At 41.1% G+C, this 20,582-nt stretch overlaps 1 protein-coding gene across 2 annotated transcripts in view; it reads left to right on the top strand.

Moving 5' to 3' along the window:
- Positions 1–658: 658 nt before the first annotated feature.
- The window catches only part of LOC126248423 (elongation of very long chain fatty acids protein-like), a 211,004-nt gene continuing 191,080 nt past the window's right edge, over positions 659–20,582 (top strand). Inside the window, exon 1 of one of the 2 annotated variants that reach the window (XM_049949391.1) lies at positions 659–686. The gene's annotated coding sequence lies outside the window, so the exon portion shown is untranslated. The other variant, XM_049949390.1, reaches the window with a different exon arrangement.

Here is a 20,582-nt window from a genome sequence, read left to right as displayed (position 1 = left end):
GGAGAAGAGTGTATGTGACGGGAGGGGAGGGGGGAGGTAAAATTGTTGGAGTAAAAATTGTAGAGGAAGTCGAAGAGATGAATACAGTAAGTAGCTACAAATGGATGTAGTTTGCAGTAGCTATTTTGAGATGAAAAAGCTTGTACAGGATAGAGAAGCATGGGGATCTGCATCAAACCAGAGTTCGGACTGAAGATCACTACAGTGCCATTTAGGTTTTCTACCACATGATACGAATAGACCGTAACCGATTTCCTGTCGCGTCATAATCAATCAGCACTTGGGATTCCTCCCTACTGACGTAAACCGTTGACGGGCGGTTAAATTCTACTGTGTCGTCTTTCCATTTCTACCTATGTATGACTCTCAGTACCTTCGAAGTACGAGACTCGATGACCCCTGTTTCAGTTCTCAAATGATTTGGGCCCCACGGTAAAACCATTTAAGAGACATTAGCCGACTAGAAGAGGGGATCAAAATGACGAAGACCACTTCCTTCTTGGGAATATTGCTCTCGAGACGATCTGGACGCAGAGACAACAAACAGAGTGTGGTGGCAAGCGGAGCGCGGCCTGCGCCTGCCAAGGCTGTTGACTGACATTGAGAGAGTGCGGGAATATATAGGCGTGCGCGGGCCCGCGCTGCCTAGTGCAGCCGTGGCCGCCCGCCCCGCCACACAGGTAGAGGTACGTACCGCAAGGCGAAGCAGACGCCGGCCACGACGCCACCTAACGCGGGCCTCGTCAGTCTTCCGAGGACGGCCGCAGCTGCCGGAGGACTCGCCGCTCGCTAGCCTAGCAGCCGCCGCGTCAGTGCGGCGCCGACGCGTGTGTGTCCGATACCGACCGTGGACTCCTCTCAGCACCCGCATCCAGCTAGAAGCGGCAGCCGCTCTCGCCTCTTACTCGATTTTACCAAGCACCCGATGTCATTTGAGTACTTAAACAGATCGTCAGTTTTTGCTTCTGTGATGACTCTGGTCCAGTAACGGTGTCGTCGAGTCTGGTACTTCGAAGGACGCGGTCTCTGTTGTGCTTCCAGCTTTAACCGATAAGGTACTGTTCATTACTTTTGTTTCGTTGCTTTCGCTTTTTAATGCCGCAGAAATGTTATCCATGTTTTGAGCGTCAGTTCCACATTAATTCTTACAGCTCGGTATTTGTTGCTTAGGTTACGTTAGAGTGTGTGTGTGTGTGTGTGTGTGTGTGTGTGTGTGTGTGTGTGTGTGTGTGTGTGTGTGTCATCCAGCAGTCTTCTGATATCGAATATCTTCCTGCCGCGCCCGATTACGTTCCGAGAAGTAAATATTTGTATGGAAAGAACTTGTTTCGAGATATGTACTTCCAGGAGAAGGCTTTTCGGCTTTATCAAATTTCACAAGCACTGCAAGGAGAAACTGTCGTTCTTTTTATTACAATATCGTCTAGCATATCCCACAACTTCGGTGTTCTCTAATGCAACTTCTTAAACTCGTATGTTTTTCCAATGTACGGAACAAATAATACTCTGAAACGTTTTTCTTGTTCACAACATGTAACACTCGGAACGAAGCAACCTTTCCTAGGTAGAAAGTATTTACTCTTGTATATTACACCTGGCCATCGAAAATCTGGCTTACAATTTTTATTCTGCACCACAGATATGATCGAATGTGGGGGTCTCGCTTCTCAGGGTTATTTTGTTTTTGTCACTAATACAAATATGTTCATATTTCGTTAATTCCAAAGCTGTTCTTAGCCAAGAAAACCCTTACAGTTTATTGCACTAATCAGAAAATGTATGAGTGAGATGATAGAGAAAGCTAATTTTACTGGATAGTCATCCTCACTGGCGGAAAAAAATTAGGCCACTTAACCAAAGGATCTGTAACAAATGTAGAAAGTGGAAGAAATAAATGCAGTGCAGTTATTTGGTATAAACACACTACAGTTTTCCGTTGCGTGAAATCTTTCCATGTGTAATATAAAAGTGAGTCATTCTTCAGTAGTAGTGCCGGCTTTTTATTGGTTGTCGTGCGGGAGAGAGTTACTCCTTCACTGAACAGGTTGTTAAAGTTTCTTCTTATCTAGTCTTAAACAGAGAAACGTTAGATTATTTGTGCAGTGTGTCAGTTGCATTAACTCTTGCCGTGTACTGCCTTTCATACCAAAAAGATGTCTTTAAATAATAACGAAATATTGAATATCCTTAAACACTTACTTCATTTCGAGGGACAACTACGATTTTTAAGTCTGCAAGCCCCCTGAAATGAACATTTCATGGGAAGTATATATATTTTTTGTGTTTCTAGCAGTCGTCTACAATCATTAATGTGAGACTATGCGGATGAAAGCTATATAATTATTAGGAGAATGATTATTTCTTAGGCGTTTTTATTGTTCTTATTGAATTTGAACGCAGGTATCTCCCAAGGGAACCTCCCCATCGCACCCCCCTCAGATTTAGTTATAAGTTGGCGCAGTGGATAGGCCTTGAAAAACTGAACACAGATCGATCGAGAAAACAGGAAGAAGTTGTGTGGAACTATGAAAAAAATAAGCAAAATATACACTGAGAGTAGTCCATGGGCAAGATAGGCAACATCAAGGCTAATGTCAGCCCAGGAGCGCCGTGGTCTCGTGGTTAGCGTGAGCAGTTGCGAAACGAGAGGTCCTCGGTTCAAGTCTTCCCTCGAGTGAAAAGTTTACTTTTTTTATTTTGTATCTGCCCGTTCGTTCATTGACGTCCCTATTCACTGTAATACGTTTGGTGTCTGTGTTTTGCGACCGCACCGCAAAACCGTGCGATTAGTAGCCGAAAGGGCGTGCCTCTCCAATGGGAACCGAAAACATTCGATCGTAAGGTCATAGGTCAACCGATTCCTCCCCAGGAAAACGTCTCACTTATTCTATATGACACTGGTGATGGCATGTGCGTCACATGGCAGGAATATGTTGTCGACCCACCTAACTTGTACACTTGGCGATTGGGTAAAAAGATTCTTCTACCTTGCCCGATTTAGGTTTTCTTGTGGATGTGATAATCACTCCCAAAAAGTGATGAAAAACATAAGAGTTTGTCACATAAACTGCAACAAATGAATGCAACAGTTTCACAGTCGCACAGTTTTCCCTGTGCTCTGTCAAAACATATGTTTTTAACGTTTTCAAATTTTTCCGTGTGTACCGTCAAATCCTGCATATGTCCAAGCAAATCTAAGCATGTCCTGGAATTTTGGAGAGCGAAGTTGATTATGTGTGAGTGCCTGAACTTTCATAATTCTCTGAAAAAATAATTGAACTCTTCACTCGAGGGAAGACTTGAACCAAGGACCTCTCCTTCCGCAGCTGCTCACGCTAACCACGGGATCACGACGCTGCTTAGCTTACACTATCCTTCATGTTGCCTATCTTGTACATGGAATACTCAGTTTGTATACTTTGCTTATTTTTTACATAGTTCCACACAACTTCTTCCTGTTTTCTCGATTGATCTGTGTTCAGTTTTTCAGGGCCTATCCACTGTGCCAACGTATAACTAAATCTGAGGGGGGTGCGATGGGGAGGTTCCCTTGTCAGATATGGCCAATGTTTGCGGTGTTGTACTGAATGAAATTTCTTGCCCTTTACGAAAAAAAGAATTATAACACTAGTTTGCATGTAATAGTCCTTTCGCAACTTAAGTTCCGGACAGACTTGGGCTGCTACAGATAACGTGCTGCTCGTATCAATATGACCTGTCAATGGAACCTTTCTTTTCCTCCCTAGAGGAAATTCGCTTACATTCCGCTTAGTCATTGCGCAAAAACAGCGCTAAAACTTTGAAGCAGTAACCCGGAACTGAAGAGGCTTAGCGGCCAGAGGACTCCCACAGCAAATAAATGTGCTTTCTCCGCTGGTTGAAAGTGAAACAGGCTCCGCGCCAACGGCCAGACTGCTTTCCGTCTGCGTGTAGGCAGGCAATGGTAGCTCTAGCTAGACTTTGAATCCGTGGCTTTGTAACTGTTACTGAAGTTTTGTAAAGAATACGCCCGCGCAGGAAGAAAAGCACATGACAGTTAACAGAAGTCGGAAGAAACGCGAAAGTTTTGATCTGGATACACCCTTAAGAAGTTTGAAGCTGATTTTGTGGTATCGCTCTACAGTAGTCTGGATAACGAAATTGCATCTACATACGTGTTCCGCAAATCAATGCAAATTGCATGGCGAAGGTGCTATGACCATTGCTACTCATTCTCTTTCCTGTTCCACTCGCAGTTGAAGCGAGGAAAATTAGTTGCGTGTATACATCTGAGTACTAAACCCGCCCCTTAGTTTGTCTTTAGGGTTACTACCCCATATAAAAGTTGGAGGCAGTAGAATCTCTCTGTAGTCTGTCGAAAACGCTGTTTCTCTAACCGTGACGGAATAAGAGGTCCTTTCTCCGGGCTGTATACAACATACTGTGTCAGGACTGAACTCAATACTCTTGAAGTGAGAGTTTGCTGCGTACTTTTCGTCTATTCAAATTTCCAAGTCTGTATTTCACATGAGGTAGTTTGAGGGTTTTTTCCGATGAAGACGCGCTATGTCTTTCGAAAGAAATGTGTGGAGACTGTGATCGTCGCGAGGACGATTTATTTCGCGTTCTCTTTCGGATCCGTGATTGAGACCGCTTTTCAATAAAACGTTAGCTGATTCATGGATTCTATTAAACATTTATCTTCCTACTCTCATAATGTAGACTTTAGTTTCCAGCAATGATGTTCAGCTCCGCGTTTCTGTAAAACTTAGACTGATCGGGGAACCGCAGTGATTAAAACATTGGACTTGAATTCGGGAGCCTCTTTGTCGACGATACGTTTAAAACTAATCTTCCTTCCTTCCCTTCGGATTGGAAAAATGGCGATAAAATTCCTCCACCAGACATTTAGCTCTAGATTTTCAGCGATTCTCCTAATTAACTGCCTGAATTGTTCCTTTGATAAGGATTCGAGGGATGGATGACCGCAGCAGTTTGGTTCCAAAGGAGCTTACCACAATTCCCTAATCTGAGCTATTTTCTAACCACCTCATGGTCACCGGGTCAATAAATCCTAATATTCCTTCTCATTAAACTTAAATTTTGTTGGAGTTTCGCTTTGAGAACCCAAGGGACTTCCTAAACAGCGTTCTGGTAACTACAGAACAAAGTACGTAGTGATTAAGGCAATCTCTCACCACGGTCAGTTTCCTCCACCATCTTTGCCCATCTGAGCTAGCAACCTAAACACTCATCATAGCACTGGTCGATCATTTCCTCAATGCAGATATCAATGCATTATAGTACTGCACTAGCTAAAACATTGTCGTTTTACTAGATCTTCGTCAATCATGCAGACGTTTGACACAGTGATTTAAAAACTCGGAGCGAGCAGGCAAGTGTATCTGTAACATTCGACCGATGCGTGAAGAAGTGTAAATTTTCAAACCTGTGGCAGATTTATCGTCTTTCGTCCCCCTATCACACCCATAATTGCCTACGCTACTCGAAGGCCTGCTCGCCCCATATAAGGCCCAGACGGGTGAGCGCATACAGCTATGTACGGTTGGTTGCGTAACGGTTTTTGTCAGGTTGTGGCTGTGAGCGATTTTGTCAGCTGGCACCTCGTCGCGGCTGGCGGCCGATGAAACGTGCTTTCTCTCGCCTCCTCCCTTTCGGAGAAAGCTACATCCGTAGAAACCGCTCGCGCCAGCCCGGCAGCCTTCGGAAATTCCCCTTTTCCTTGGTGCTCTGATAGGTTGCAGATGGATTCCAACAATTGCACAATAAACGCGTTAAACGACGGAAACCCTCCAGGGCGTATTGTTACCCAGCCTAGCCTAAGCAGCTTGATGCCTAAAAGTGTTAAATCGATAAAGAAGTAATTGCTAAATCTGGAACGGAAAGACTGTACCCATGTGTTTGTTAAAGGATTCTCTCGTTCTAAACTGATTTAATGAAATCAGAGCACACCTAATCCACCACAATCGAGCTAGAATTTGAACTGAGAGCAGCTTATTGGCCAGACTTGAATGTTACGTCATCAGCTGACCAATGTTGTTTACATTAAGATGTGACTGTGGACAGTGTTCTACAACAATCACAAAAAGAGTTAAGTATTTCAGAGGTCTATAGGAAGGGAAGCCTGACTCAGATGGAAACTGGAGTGAGGTTGGGGAATATTAAAGTGTCTTTAACGGAAAAACCGTCCTAGGAAACGTCTGTCATCTTGAAAATTTCCGTTGCCCAAGAATGAAACATCGCTAGTGGCGACATTTTGTTTTTAGGTTTCTAAGCGGAATATATTAAATATTTTTATTTTTGTGGTTGCAACCTATTCAGGTACTGTAGCATCTCCAGTGTGCTACTACTTTAACAATATTGGATCTCGATGCCAGAGACTGGCGCAGGAAGGTTAAGAGAACGCCCAGCCATATTTACCTATTCCATTCCGTGGAACTTTTAAAGAAAGAATGTTTGTTATGGGACCGAACCAAGGCATCCTTACACAGCCAGAAAAGATTTCTCTGCAAAACTATTATCTAAATCGCTACTGAAATAGCGTACCTAATTTTTATTCACACCACTTACCGATAATCTTTAAAAGACTTAACCCCGTATCAGCTCAGTAACATGCATTAAAACGTGTATGGAACGTCGGTTACATCGAAGATTCGATCAGTAATGGCCTGGCGCAGTGATATCCACATGGTATCTCGCAAGAAATATGTTAAATTAGGCATACACCGAAATTCATTGCGAGAAATATTCATTATAAATTTTGCCTCCACTTGGATGGTAGAAAAAAAGGATAAAGTTTAACATACTGCTGCCATCGAACTTATTTAAAGGGGCAGTAATTCAGACTGAGAATGGATGACTCGGAAACATATCTCTAGCTCTGAAGGCATGACAACGACCTTCGTGTGAATTGATTTAAGGAAACAAAGAAAAAACGAAGCTGAGGGTACCCAGACGGGGTCTTAGCTCTACTCCTCCTACTCCTCCTCCCCCCCCCTCCTCCTCCTGAATGATTCTACTGTTTCGCCATGACGTTGTCTTTACGGAATTTTAAACCCCAACATTCCTTCCTTTATTTAGACTTCATGGTTAGTTTCTAGATATGCACTCTATCTTTGCATGTCCACGAATAGCCTTGTCAGCAGCGGAAACATCACACTAAGTAATCACGCGCAATACCTAGAACAAGGTAATTGGATGTTTGTTAGAAGAGTGCTAATGCGAAAGACGGCACCCCTTTGGTAATAAACTTCACTTTCTTCAGTAAGGAGGGAACCAACATTTTAAGAGCCAAGATACTGAGCAAATATTTCAATAACTGATTAACAGGTGTAAGCTAGTGAAATGGATTAACAATTTTAGAAGCTATAATTAACAATGATTAAAATGTACACTATAAAATAAAAGCGCTTTCTTGTCAACAGACTAGAAAGTCCCTGGCTGGGTCGGATCACCGATCAGCTGCCGTAGCCTCACCTTGGCCTTGAACACAGGAATTGTTACTGTGCACGCCCTTTGCTGCCACGCAGCGCGCTGACCCTGATGTAACAGCTTAGAGCTGGCTTTTCCGTGATACATTTGGAAGACCATTTGTGCCTCGACGTAGGTCACTCTACATTAAATGTCATTTTTGTAATTGCTATCTTTATTATAGCTCGAGAAGAAAGAGGACGATGAACGGGAGTGTTTAAAGATAGACTTGATAAAAGTTCCGAAGTTGCAATGAAATTTGCGGTTTCTTTTCACTAAGAAGACGTTTCGTAAGAGTATTTCTATATTAAATTGACCAGGATGGGCGACAGTGTCAAGTAATTTTAAGACATAGTTGAAAACAAAACCTGTAAATACGTAAACATTTCATTTTGTGTACTGACGCCCGCAGTTTTCGTTAAGATATTGCTCGGAGGAAGACCGTTCAGTAAAGGCAATGAATTTTTCACCATACTCTTACTGTTTCATTGCAAAGCCTGTTGCCAAGGTGTCTTTATTTCATATAACCCTACTACATTTGCCCCTGATAGCGTCATAAAATTTTAATCACTCATAGGACACCAGAGGTACCTCTTTCTCGTGTCTACAATGAACACTCTTGAGCGAAATTAGGCACTAAGTTGTCCTCTGAGATGCTTTACAGAAACTGACTTGAACTCTGGACAGTTCTTAGTACATGATTTGTTACGGCACATTGGTTAAAACCACTAATCTTCCAGCGCATCCTTCCAACCTGCACATAGGCTTTGTTACTGGATTAGCGCCTCTAGAGAGGGAGAGGGAGAGAGAGAGAGAGAGAGAGAGAGAGAGAGAGATGTGGCGAACAACTTTTGCTCAGTTATGCTATTGCTTCTTAATTAGGTTCTACTACTGTTCCAACAATACATGGAAACACACGAACCAACACCGAGCCAGGTGAAGTTGGGGCACTGGACTCGCATTCGGGAAGTACTCTGTTCAGATCCCCTTTTGGTCATCCAAATTTGTGTTGGTCATGTTTTACCTGAATCTCTTCAGGCAAATGCTGAGACGGCTCATTAGGCAACCCGGGGCAGTTTCGTTACTTCAGTATTCTTGATTTCAGCTGGTATTACCCCTTACAGCGTTAACGATTGGTCTGCATTTTATCATCCTTCATCCAAATGTATTTTGGTACATACCTGGCTGTAAACAGTAAGAATAAAATGGTCTCCTTTACAGGGGTGACTAAAAGCATATTGAACTGATGTTTAATAAGGTCGATACTCACGGAACTTGTCTAACGATTTGAGACGTCACGTCGTCTCGTTCGTCCAGTAATATAGCCATTAGCGTTTATGCCTGAATCCTTAAGGTGATGTCTGCGGTATAGTGTTCAAAATATTTTGGCTTCATTTTCCGTTGTTATATTTCAACTGGAAGGCTGAAAAAGCCATTGCTTACAGTCCACCATGCTTCTTCGAAAATTGCCGTTTAAAACAGTCAATGAAGTTAGGCATCAGTTTAACGTGTGACACAAATGAAGCGGTCAATCTTAAATTTATTTCGAACCGCCTCTCACTTATCCACGTCGTTGTGACGCTGTTCATATGTTCTTGCTATCTGCAAACTCGTAAACGTGGCTTTAAACATGTCCTCTCATTCTACTAATACTCACGAAAAGAAAGGCATTAACCGTAATTTCCATTACGAGTGTTCATAGTCTGCTAATGTTGTCTTCATACGGGGTGGAAATTTTGTGGCCTATTTAAGAAAATTAAATGGCAACTGAATGGTCATGAAAATGCAGACACGTTCATTAATTTATTGAGCGACTATGCTTGTTTTCTAAACAGCACTCAGAAGAACAAATATGTAAAACCAGCAACTTGAGCTCATTGTTAATGGCTTCTAAGACTGCTCCTGCTTTACCATTCCTTGAAAACATTCTTGTCCAAACATCTGGAGATTGAAAATGAAATGAATTACAGCCATTCCAGATCTGCATCGGTTGTCCGCAGAGTCGATGGGATGGTAGGACTCCACACTCCCCATAAAATACAAGAGGAGTCAAACATGTCTGTAAATTGTTATCAGTATGACCATTGAGATACACCGATCAGCCAAAACATCACAACAGCCTGCTGGTCCACCTATGGAACGCAACATAGCAGCGAGTCTGCGAGGCACGGATTTGACAAGTCCTTTGTAGTCATTTTCGGAAGTATTTGACACCAGCTGTCTGCGCATAGGTCACTTCATTCCCATAAATTACGGGCTGGTGGCTTGTGGGCACGCAGCTGCCATCCGATAGCGTCTGGGATGTGTTCCTTTGGGTTAAGATGAAGTAATTTTGGTGGCCAAGACGAAGATATCAACGTGAAGTTCACTATCATGTTCCTCAGTTGGCAACACTGCGCCGACGCGGACTCTTAGAGTATTTTCCGCACTAAATAATTATAAAAAGCGTTGTCATTAAGCTATTTTTAAACGTGTACAGGTATTATAAATATAATATAAGTGTTGTTACATGCCGGCCGAAGTGGCCGTGCGGTTAAAGGCGCTGCAGTCTGGAACCGCAAGACCGCTACGGTCGCAGGTTCGAATCCTGCCTCGGGCATGGATGTTTGTGATGTCCTTAGGTTAGTTAGGTTTAACTAGTTCTAAGTTCTAGGGGACTAATGACCTCAGCAGTTGAGTCCCATAGTGCTCAGAACCATTTGAACCATTTTTTTTTTGTTGTTACATTAGTGGAAGTGTTAGTGAAGTGTTAAAGAAGATTAAACGGGGTAAGAAGTTTATTTTCCTTCTCGCGCCTATAGCATGGATTTTAGGCTTAATTTCACGCGCGCGTATCGTAAGTAAACAGTGAGTTATATGTAATCACCAGTTTTTTTTATTCAGTACTCTTTCAATTTATTTATATCGGCCTGAATAGTTTCTAGGGTCCTTTGTTTACGTTTTAGTCACTACTTAAATCAGCTTATACGATTTCTGTTTTTACCATGAGTGAGAAGTGTGTGACATGCCGTAGGATCGTTAGTTCCGTGGTATGGTGTGATGGGTGCTGTAGTTTCTTTCATTGGGGCGAATGTAGTGGCGTGGGAAATGGGGACATAAATGAGGCTCACCAGTGGTATTGTAGGATCTGCAGTAGAGATAGGAAAATACTGGAACAGGAAGGGAAAATTGCAGCTCTTCAAGCTGACCTAGACAAGGCAAGGGAGGATCTGGACAGGTTAAAGAGGGAGAAGGGTGAACAGAGGTGGGAAGCGGCAACAGGTAATAGGGGAACAGGCAAAGGAGAGCATCGGACGGCTTTGTCATAAATCTTGAAAATAGATTTGACCTGTTGCCTCAGTCAGAATCGGATGAGCCTCATGTATCTGAAGCTGTAGAAACGGCACAACAAGCTTTCCAGGACTTGAAAAAGGTAGGGAGATTTGTAAAGAGAAAGAAAGTTCTGTTGTTAGGTAGTTCCCATGGTAGAGGTGTTGGCCAACTACTGCAGGAAAATCTAGGTCCAGAGTACCAGGTCACAAACGTTTTCAAGCCTAGTGCAGACCTGGGTCAGGTAACAGATGATGTAGGCGCTTTATGCAAGGATTTCACAAAGGAGGCTGCCGTGGTTATAGTGGGTGGTCCGGGAAATAGCATTGACAGAGACTCTGAATAGTCCATAGAGTGACTTGGTGAAGATAGCATCAGCAACGAAGCACACGAGTGTGGGATTTGTGTCTGTGTTGAGACGCCATGATCGGCCTCATTTGAACTCTTTCGGAGGGAGGGTGAACTTGGAGTTGGAGTGGCTGCTTAGGACGGATATAGGGTCCCATATTGGTTTGATTCCTGTGGATGCTATCGACAGGTGGGACTACACTAGGCATGGCCTTCACCTCAATAGGAAGGGGAAGGGAAAACTGTCTGGGTTGATTGCAGAAAACTTAAGGGGGGACACTGGCACAAGTGGTAAAATACCAGTGGTCACAGGTGTTAGAGGGATGCCTTTTTTAGGATAGGGAAGGGGGAAAGAAAACGAGTTTTAAGATAGATTGGCAGACACACTCAGTTTGAGAAAACAGATGAACAGGAGTCAGATTTTATCATACAGCCTCCATTTAAACAGTGTTTAACAGAAAGTAATCAGAAACTGCCAGTTCATCTTCGCCAAAGCAGTTACAATCCCATTAGTATGCAGTATCAGTTATGTTTATTACACCAGAACATTCTGGGACTGAGAAATAAAGTTGACGAACTACTCATTTGTATCGATGAAATGAATTCATCTAACCAAATTGACATAATCTGCCTCTCTGAACATGAAGTGACCACTGATATAGATATGTTAGACATTTCAGGATTTAAGCTAGCTTCCTACTTCTGCAGAGTAGATATGAATGGAAAAGGAGTTGCCACATTTATCAAAAACTGCCATAAATTCAAGAACATTGACATTAATAAATTCTGTTTAGAGCAGCATCTAGAAGCATGTGCAACAGAAGTAGAGTTCCATAACAGATCCTATATTATAATAATAACTATTGACCGAGCACCTGCAGGAAATTATAATTTATTCTTAGATCATCTAGAAGCTCTTTTGGGTTATTTAACAGGAAGAAACAAAGAAATTTTGATTGCTGGCGACTTTAACATAGATTTTCTAATGCAATCTTCCAGTAAACATTTACTGCAGTTAGTAATGTTGTCTTTCAATCTAACTCGCACTGTAAACTTTCCAACTAGGATCACTAAATCCTCAAGGACAGCCATTGATAATATTTTTATAGACAAATCAAAGGAACAAAATCATACCACAAAACCTGTTATAAATGGACTATCAGATCATGACATGCAGCTCCTTGTTTTAGATGTAAATTCTAAGCAGATTATCAAGACTGCTAAATCTGAGTACATGAGAGTAGTCAATCAACCAAAAATTGAGTGTTTTAGAAAACTGCTCAAAGATATGACCTGGAAAGATGTTTATAGTGCTCATGACATGAATGAAAAATATAACACATTCATGAACAACGTCAGTACCATGTTTGAAAACTGTTTTCCTCTAAAAGTTACTCAAATTAAACAGAAGTCTATAATAAAACCATGGATTACACAAGGAATAAAGATTTCCTGTAAGACAAAAAGGAAAATGTATCTGTTGACCAAGAATAGCTCCAATGCTGATGATTTAGCTAAATACAAGGAATACTGTAAAACATTAAAAAAGTAATTCAGACGTCTAAACAAATGCACTGCGAGAAGAAGATAGCAATGTCGGGGAACAAAATAAAAACAATATGGAATATAGTGAAAGAGCAGACTGGTAGAACCAGAAAGGAACAGGAGCAAATAGCACTAAGGGTAGATGACACATTAGTAACTGATGGGCATAGTGTGGCAAATCTATTTAACAAGTATTTCATATCCGTTACTGATAGAATGGGACTTTCAGGATCAGTAAATAATGCCCTTGAATATCTGAAACTAGCCTTCACAAATAGCTTCAAGTACATGAATATATCACTCACTTCACCAAAAGAAATAACTTCCATAATAAAATCTTTAAAAACAAAGCATTCTAGTGGGTACGATGAAATATCAACAAAGTTAATTAAGGCATGTTCTTGTGAGTTTAGTACAATTCTAAGTTACTTGTGTAACCAGTCAATTATAACTGGGACATTTCCTGACTGGCTAAAATATGCAGATGTTAAGCCTCTATTCAAGAAAGGGGATAAAGAGATACCATCAAACTACAGACCGATTTCACTTTTGCCAGCATTCTCAAAAATTTTAGAAAAAGTAATGTACAGGCAGCTGCTCAACCATCTGACCAGAAGTAACATATTGTCAAGAACACAGTTTGGATTTCTGAAGGGTTCTGATATCGAGAAGGCTATTTACACCTATAGTGAAAATGTACTTAATTCATTAAATAACAAATTACAAGCAGCAGGTGTTTTCTGTGATTTGTCAAAGGCATTTGATTGTGTGAACCACAACATCCTTTTAAGTAAATTAGAATTCTATGGTGTCACGGGCAGTGCTGCAAAATGGTTCAAGTCATACCTCACTAACAGGAAACAAAGGGTGTCAGTGCAAGGGACTAGTGAATTAAGTCATCAGTCATCATCAGAATGGGAAGAAATTACATGTGGTGTCCCACAAGGATCCATCTTAGGGCCATTGCTTTTTCTTGTGTACATTAATGATCTCTCATCAGTTACACTGCCAGAAGCAGAGTTCGTTTTGTTTGCAGATGACACAAGTATTGCAATAAATAGTATGTCAAGTGTAGTTCTAGAAAGATCTGCTAATGATATTTTCATGGATATTAATAAATGGTTTAAAGCCAACTCATTGACATTAAACTTCGATAAGACTCACTATATGCAATTCAGAACCTGTAAGAGGTTTCCACCCAGCATATGCATAAAATACGAAGAAGAGCAGATAGAAGAGGTTGACAGTCTTAAATTCCTGGGATTACAACTTGATAATAAATTCAGTTGGGAAGAGCACACCACAGAACTGCAGAAACGCCTTAACAAATCTGTATTTGCAATTCGAGTGTTAGCAGACATAGGCGACATAAAAATGAAAAAGCTTGCATACTTTGCCTACTTCCATTCCATAATGTCATATGGTATAATATTTTGGGGTAACTCTTAAAGTCAAACAAAAGTTTTCCGAGTCCAAAAGCGTGTAATACGTATTATTTGTGGAGTAAATTCACGGACGTCCTGTAGAAACCTCTTCAAGAAACTGGGTATACTAACTACTGCCTCTCAGTATATTTACTCATTAATGAAATTTGTCCTAAATAATATCTCTTTTTCCAACAAACAGCTCAGTTCATACATACAATACCAGGAACAAAAATGATCTGCACAAGGACTTAAAAGCACTTACTTTACTTCAAAAAGGGGTCCACTACTCAGGAACACTCATCTTCAATAATTTGCCAGTAAACACGAAAAATTTAGTTACAAATAAAGATCAGTTTAAAAAGAGCCTGAAAGACTTACTAGTGGCAAACTCCTTCTACTCCATTGACGAATTTTTTAAGAGACAAATGATGTATTGTATATATTCATACTATTAGTATTGTTATTTCAGCTTTTTATTTTAAAAAAAATGACATGTTCCACATCCACGAGGATCTCCTCAGCACGGATCTATGGAACGAAAAACTAATCTAATCTACTCTAAGCTTCTGTGAAGTTTGGAAAGTAGGAGACGAGGTACTGGCGGAAGTGAAGCTGTGAGGACGGGGTGTGAGTCGTGCTTGGGTAGCTCAGATGGTAGAGCACTTGCCCACGATAGCCAAAGGTCCCGAGTTCGAGTCTCGGTCCGGCACACAGTTTTAATCCGCCAGGAAGTTTGATCATGTTCCTCAAATCACTGCAGCACGATTCTGGCCTTGAGATGAACAGTTATCTTGCTGGAAGACGCCATTAACGTAGAGGAAGATATCAAGCATGAAGGGTTGCATGTGGTCCACAGTAATGTTCGCGTGGTCCGCAGCTATCATGGTGGCTTCAATTACTTCATAGGCTCCATGAAAAAGAGATGAATGTCCTCCATAGCATACAACGCCACACATGGGCCTGCGTCGGTGACGCCGTGCATGTTTCGAAAAACCGTCCGCCTGGATGACGGCGTATCCGGTCACGACCATCGACCTAATGTTAAAACAAACGTGATTTAGCAGCCTAGGCGACTCGTTTCCATTGATCAACTGTTAAATTTCGATGAGCCCATGCCTATGCAGTCGTAACTGACTATTTTTCGTCAACATGGGAAAACGTAGTGGTGGTCTGCTGCGGACTCTCGTATTAAACAATGTGCGCGGAACGGTGCACTAAGAAACAATTGGGCCTGCACTGATATTGTGCTCTCGTCATGTCTGTCACAGATCGTCGCCTATCACGTTTGTATGACACAATGTACCATAAAATTGCGTCTAGTCAAATTCTTTCTCATTAATGGGACACTCGCCAGGAAGCTATAGTCCGTAAGCAAAATGTACACCAGTTTGTGACGAACAAGACAGCGCCTACAGTATAAATGACCACCACTGTTCCAGCAAGTGAGCATGGAGCACATAATGTGAGAAGGCTGTCCAAAGCTTCGGCACACCTTCACTGTCTTTCACTCACAAAGCTACTCGTTGTTTCTTGAGGTACCAATGTTTCTGACAAACGAGACCTTGTTTTGCATGTGCAGTCTAAGCTTTGAGGACTCCCCATTGACTATCTTTTAAAATAACCTGCTAAATTTAAGAGCCTTTCGTTTAACTTCATTCCGTTATGGCAAATGACGTTCACCAATTGGTTACAAAAATTAATTTCTCAAAATATAGGATGACCCTCTGTTATCAGCATTTTGATGGTAATACACCTATGGGCTAAACATGGTCGAAGTTAGTGAAAAAATAAAAGCGATCTATGTATTGTCGTGAGATTGAGGCCTGTTTCTTGTGATCTCACTTACTGTGAAGGAGTTCTTCTGTAGTGTAGTCCTACTACTGGTAAAATTGGAACTACATCTACTACATGCCGGGGAGAGGCCAAAATTTGTTCCCAGAAATTCTGAAAATATTATTCCACACAAAAGCTGGAGCCACATTAATGTATTTCTATAGTAAGACATGTTGTTGTTGTTGTTGTTGTTGTTTCTCGACCATACGTTTACGTATGCGAGAACATTTAACGTAGGCATAATTAGTTAAAAATAAGTGAGGGCAGTTATGACTGGTAGACAACTCATCTTTCTCGCCTGTCCTGTTCTCCTGACTGCGATCGAAGTTCCAAACAGTTTCCTTACTTAGGCAGCAGTACAGATAGTTATTGAGAAAGTAAATCTAACAGAAAGAACACACATTCACCCTTCTCAAAGCATCTTCCTTATAAATTTTCACTTTAGCTGAAGCCGGTGACGTTCAGAGGCCAGGCAATATATTTCTTCGTATTTTTCCGGCCGCTGTGGCCGAGTGGTTCTAGGCGCTTCAGTCTGGAACCGCGCGACCGCTACAGTGGCAGGTTCGAATCCAGCCAGCCTTGGGCATGGTTGTGTGTGACGTCATTAGGTTAGTTAGGTTTAAGTAGTTCTAAGATCTAGGGGACTGATGACCTCAGATGTAAAGTCCCATAGTGCTCATCCAGTTTTTCTTCATTTTCACATTTTGAAGAATAAAAATCTATTTCCATACTCACTATACCTCTACTGAGCTTCCCTTAAATTTGTTAGGTGCTGTTACGAAGTAATTATATTTCTTCACAGAATGTGATTGTATAATTTAAGGTGGTTCATTATGTGATCTTAAATGAGATTTTTTTTTTCACTTGAGCCAACCCTTTCTACGTTCTTTACTATTTACTGTACATTTTGTGTTCTGCTAACGTAATGTGTGTTGTTTTACGAGAAATGTAGCTAAAATGACGCTCTGTTTACTGTACTTAAAACAACAACAACAACAACAACAACGCTATGCCACGTGTTTATGTAAACTGCAGAACTTAAAGGTGTGACATAATGTGACGTGCTCTTTCGAGAGCGAAGTAATACAGACCGACACAACGTACTTAAACGAGTTAAGAAAGTATAGTACTATAGGACTAAAAACCTACTGGTAGAAGACACTGAGAAGCAGTTAAACAAGTAGGAATGTGTCACGGCTGTTAAACGACAGAAGAAATTACGAGTATAAATGTTTATTATGGCACTCGTATTAACTTTGGCACTGCCGTGACTGCTCTGCATGTTAATGTTAAGCCTCGCAGTTATTCGTAATTGTGAGCTGCATCGTTACAAGCTACTATAAAAGTGAGCTCTTCCAGTCTAGTCAAGGGCAAGGGGCGCGCGCGCCCACACACACACACACACACACACACACACACACACACACACACACACACACACACACACACAGTCTGGTGAGATAAAAATAAAATGATAGGCTCCAACAGAGAATATATCTTCTTCGGACACAGTGAATTGCTTGCCTTAGCGATATCTGAAAGTGAAACGTGCACAAAAGACAGTACAACAAGAGTGGAATAGCTGCTTTTTGACTGGTGTTACAGAACATAGAAAAAAATAGTTTAGTGTATCGTACAAACAATGAACACACACTAAATCGAATCGATTACAAGTGTTGTGTGTAGCACTTTGGCTAAAAGGATGATAGGTGGATATCAAACATCCTTAATCATAAAATAAAGTTAATTTTGTAATATATACATGGGGTAAGATATGTGGGAGACGAAGGTTAGAATACATAAAGCTGTTTAAAGTGGATGTAGGTTACTACAGTTATGCAGAGATAAAAGGACTTGCGTAAGATAACCTGACAGAGCTGCATCAGACATACAGTCTGACTGAAAACTGTAACAACAGAATCAGAACGTATGAATAGTGTTGGCAGCTTTAGTTTTGAGAAAGGATGATACCAATGGTGACATATATCTTTGCACTAATACTTAGATATATTTAGTAACCGGAACACAAATGAAAAATTGGTATTATAACTATTAATTTTTTGTTTCGATGATTTAACTGTCCATTATTGGCTATACCGCACGTTTATATCAATCGGAGGAGTGACTGGAATTGTAGTATTTGAGGTTTTTAATAGTTGGTGGGTATAGCAGTTAAACCAGGTTTTAGGAGCAGATTGCTGGTTATCAAGGCTTGCAGTATTGTGTGTTCAGTTGAGCAGACATGGCGACCATATAATTGCGTAAGGTTTTATGAATAGTAAAGTGACTCTCGGTAAAATACGAATGTTTCGCAAATGGCGGGAACCTAAACTTTTATCAGTCGAGAATAATCGAAATAGTAGCTAATGTGCAGATATTCTGTAGGGTTACCAGCAATGTAGCAGCGTCTTCCTGAAGAAACTTTTCTGTAAGTTTCTTTATTCGTGCCTTTGCCTGATAATGACGTGTAGAAACTAAAAGACCCTGTCTTGATAAACAGAAGATTTCAGGAGGGAAAGCGTGCCTTGTCATGAAACTAATTAGGCCACTGGAAAATTTACTACGTCCATAGATAGTGCTGAAAGTAAAAACTAAAAGTAACGTTAGATTAAAGCATCATTCTACAGAGTAACAAGTTTTCCTCCCTAAGTGCCGTTTAGTAAAGTGTCCGTTATTGTGATACTATGTCAGAACTTAACGGAAGCATAATAGAATAAATAACAGCTAAGTGGTTGTTAGGAGAGCACAACGACATTATTATTCCGTATTAAGATATGTTGAGTACAAACCTTAGTACCGTTGTCAAAAAGTGTTGCTGATATACTTCTGAGTGCGGGTCTGTGCGTGTTTGTTCCTTGGCACCCCAGAGTTACAATGTAGCCAGAGATAATACGCAATAAACGTCGTTTACGAAGATGAACGCTATGGAGAGCGCTCAAATGCATGATGATATCCAGCAAATGGTTCGGCATTCAAATTGTCAGGCGCTGCATAACTAGGAACGAAAATTTCAAGGAGATCATACGTGGAATTTTATAAATTAGGGTGAAAGAGGAGGCTAGGGATGTTGTTACTTCTGCCTTTCTTCCGTATCTAGGGAGTGTTTGCTTCAAATTAACAGGAATAAAGTGCAAGCGATCTTCCAGCCTGGCAAGGCAGCAACTCATCTAACAAGAGTTAAGGACGATCTATTACCTCGAAAGAGAGGAAAAATCAAGTTTTGTACCAACATGGTAAATAGGACAAGCCAGACGCACTGTAAGGGACGATACGTGGAACACTAGTGGTGGTGTCCGAATGAGTGCTTTCTCTACTGATCACAACTACATCTTTTTGGGAAACCGGTTAAATATTCTCAGTAAATACGAGTAGAAGACAACCTAATCAACAGGGATGAGGACTTTGGTTTAGAAATGGTATGGATTTGCATCTTCCAACTACCGTGTTTGCTAGTCATGGCCGTTTACTGCATGATGTTTGACTTTTGTTCAAACAATAAATAGGTGTAATGTCGTACTCGAAGCAATCAATGAACTCCTTAAGGGGTATAATGTTGGTAGCCGAAACGTCGAGACAATAATTAGTAATGCCACTGGCCTATTTATGAGAGATGTTGGAACAACTAATTTGCCAGGGAGGCGTCTAAAAGCACACAAAGTTAATATTTTGCAGCAATGAAGACTGAAAAGTTCTACATAGTTTCTTGAAAAAATGTATCGCTCACGATAAAAGCGAAAAGTGTGTAATTATGGCCTAACCATCTCTTCTAAAATGTTATGTTACGTGCTCCTACTTCAGTTACGTATCCAGCATTTAACGGAAAAACCTTATCTTTGTATTATAGCACGTTTCAAACGATTTATTGGATTAAAGATGGGAAGTTTGCCCTAAGATGAGTTGTAAGAAGATATTTAATTGAACCCACTCTCTTCAGAAGACCGGGCAACATGTCATATTAAATATCGTGTCCGTTACTTTTTGTGCCTTCGGATACCTTCTCAGCCATATCCATTTGTATTGCTCTGTACTGGTGTGGAACAATAATTTTCCGAGAGTTTCTATTCAGCGCAGTTCTTCAGTTATGTTTACTCTCCCTCATACATTCCCATTTAGTGTTTCAGTACCTTCCTTTGATGCTCTAGACATAGTGTTCTTACTACATAATTTACTTGTCGAAATAATTCACTGTTTCTACTCCTTCTGGTCGAACTCTCCCTCTCATCTTCTGAAATGGACCATCTTTACTCGGGTACTTAAATTCTTTGATTATTTTCCCCATTGCTGTTGGTTCAGAGATATCATTAGGACTGTGATATTACTGCAAGAGTTAAGATGTTCCCTCTTCCTTCTCGCCCTACTGTTCGAATAATCAGCAATTTACGTTCCTAGATCAGTTTGGTGGAATGTTTGTGCTTCAGAACCATCACGAAAACAAAAGAAGCTGAAATAAGCTTTTTTAGAGGCTTTTACTCAGTGGGTCATTGCTTCGAATTAAACGAAGACAAATCAAATTGCGAAATGAGGATGAACACATGGTGCAAGGGTTGCGGGTAAGTGTAACGTGCTTTGATATGCAAGTGCTGCGTGCGCCGCTACGTAAGCATTGCGTAGCATTGCGTTAGCCTCGCGTTAGCCTCGCCGCTGAGCTGC

Source organism: Schistocerca nitens, chromosome 3 (genome assembly GCF_023898315.1).
Source record: "Schistocerca nitens isolate TAMUIC-IGC-003100 chromosome 3, iqSchNite1.1, whole genome shotgun sequence".
In the NCBI taxonomy this organism is placed as follows: domain Eukaryota; kingdom Metazoa; phylum Arthropoda; class Insecta; order Orthoptera; family Acrididae; genus Schistocerca; species Schistocerca nitens.
Note: the sequence above shows the minus strand (reverse complement) of the source record. Positions and strands in the feature narration are given on the sequence as shown.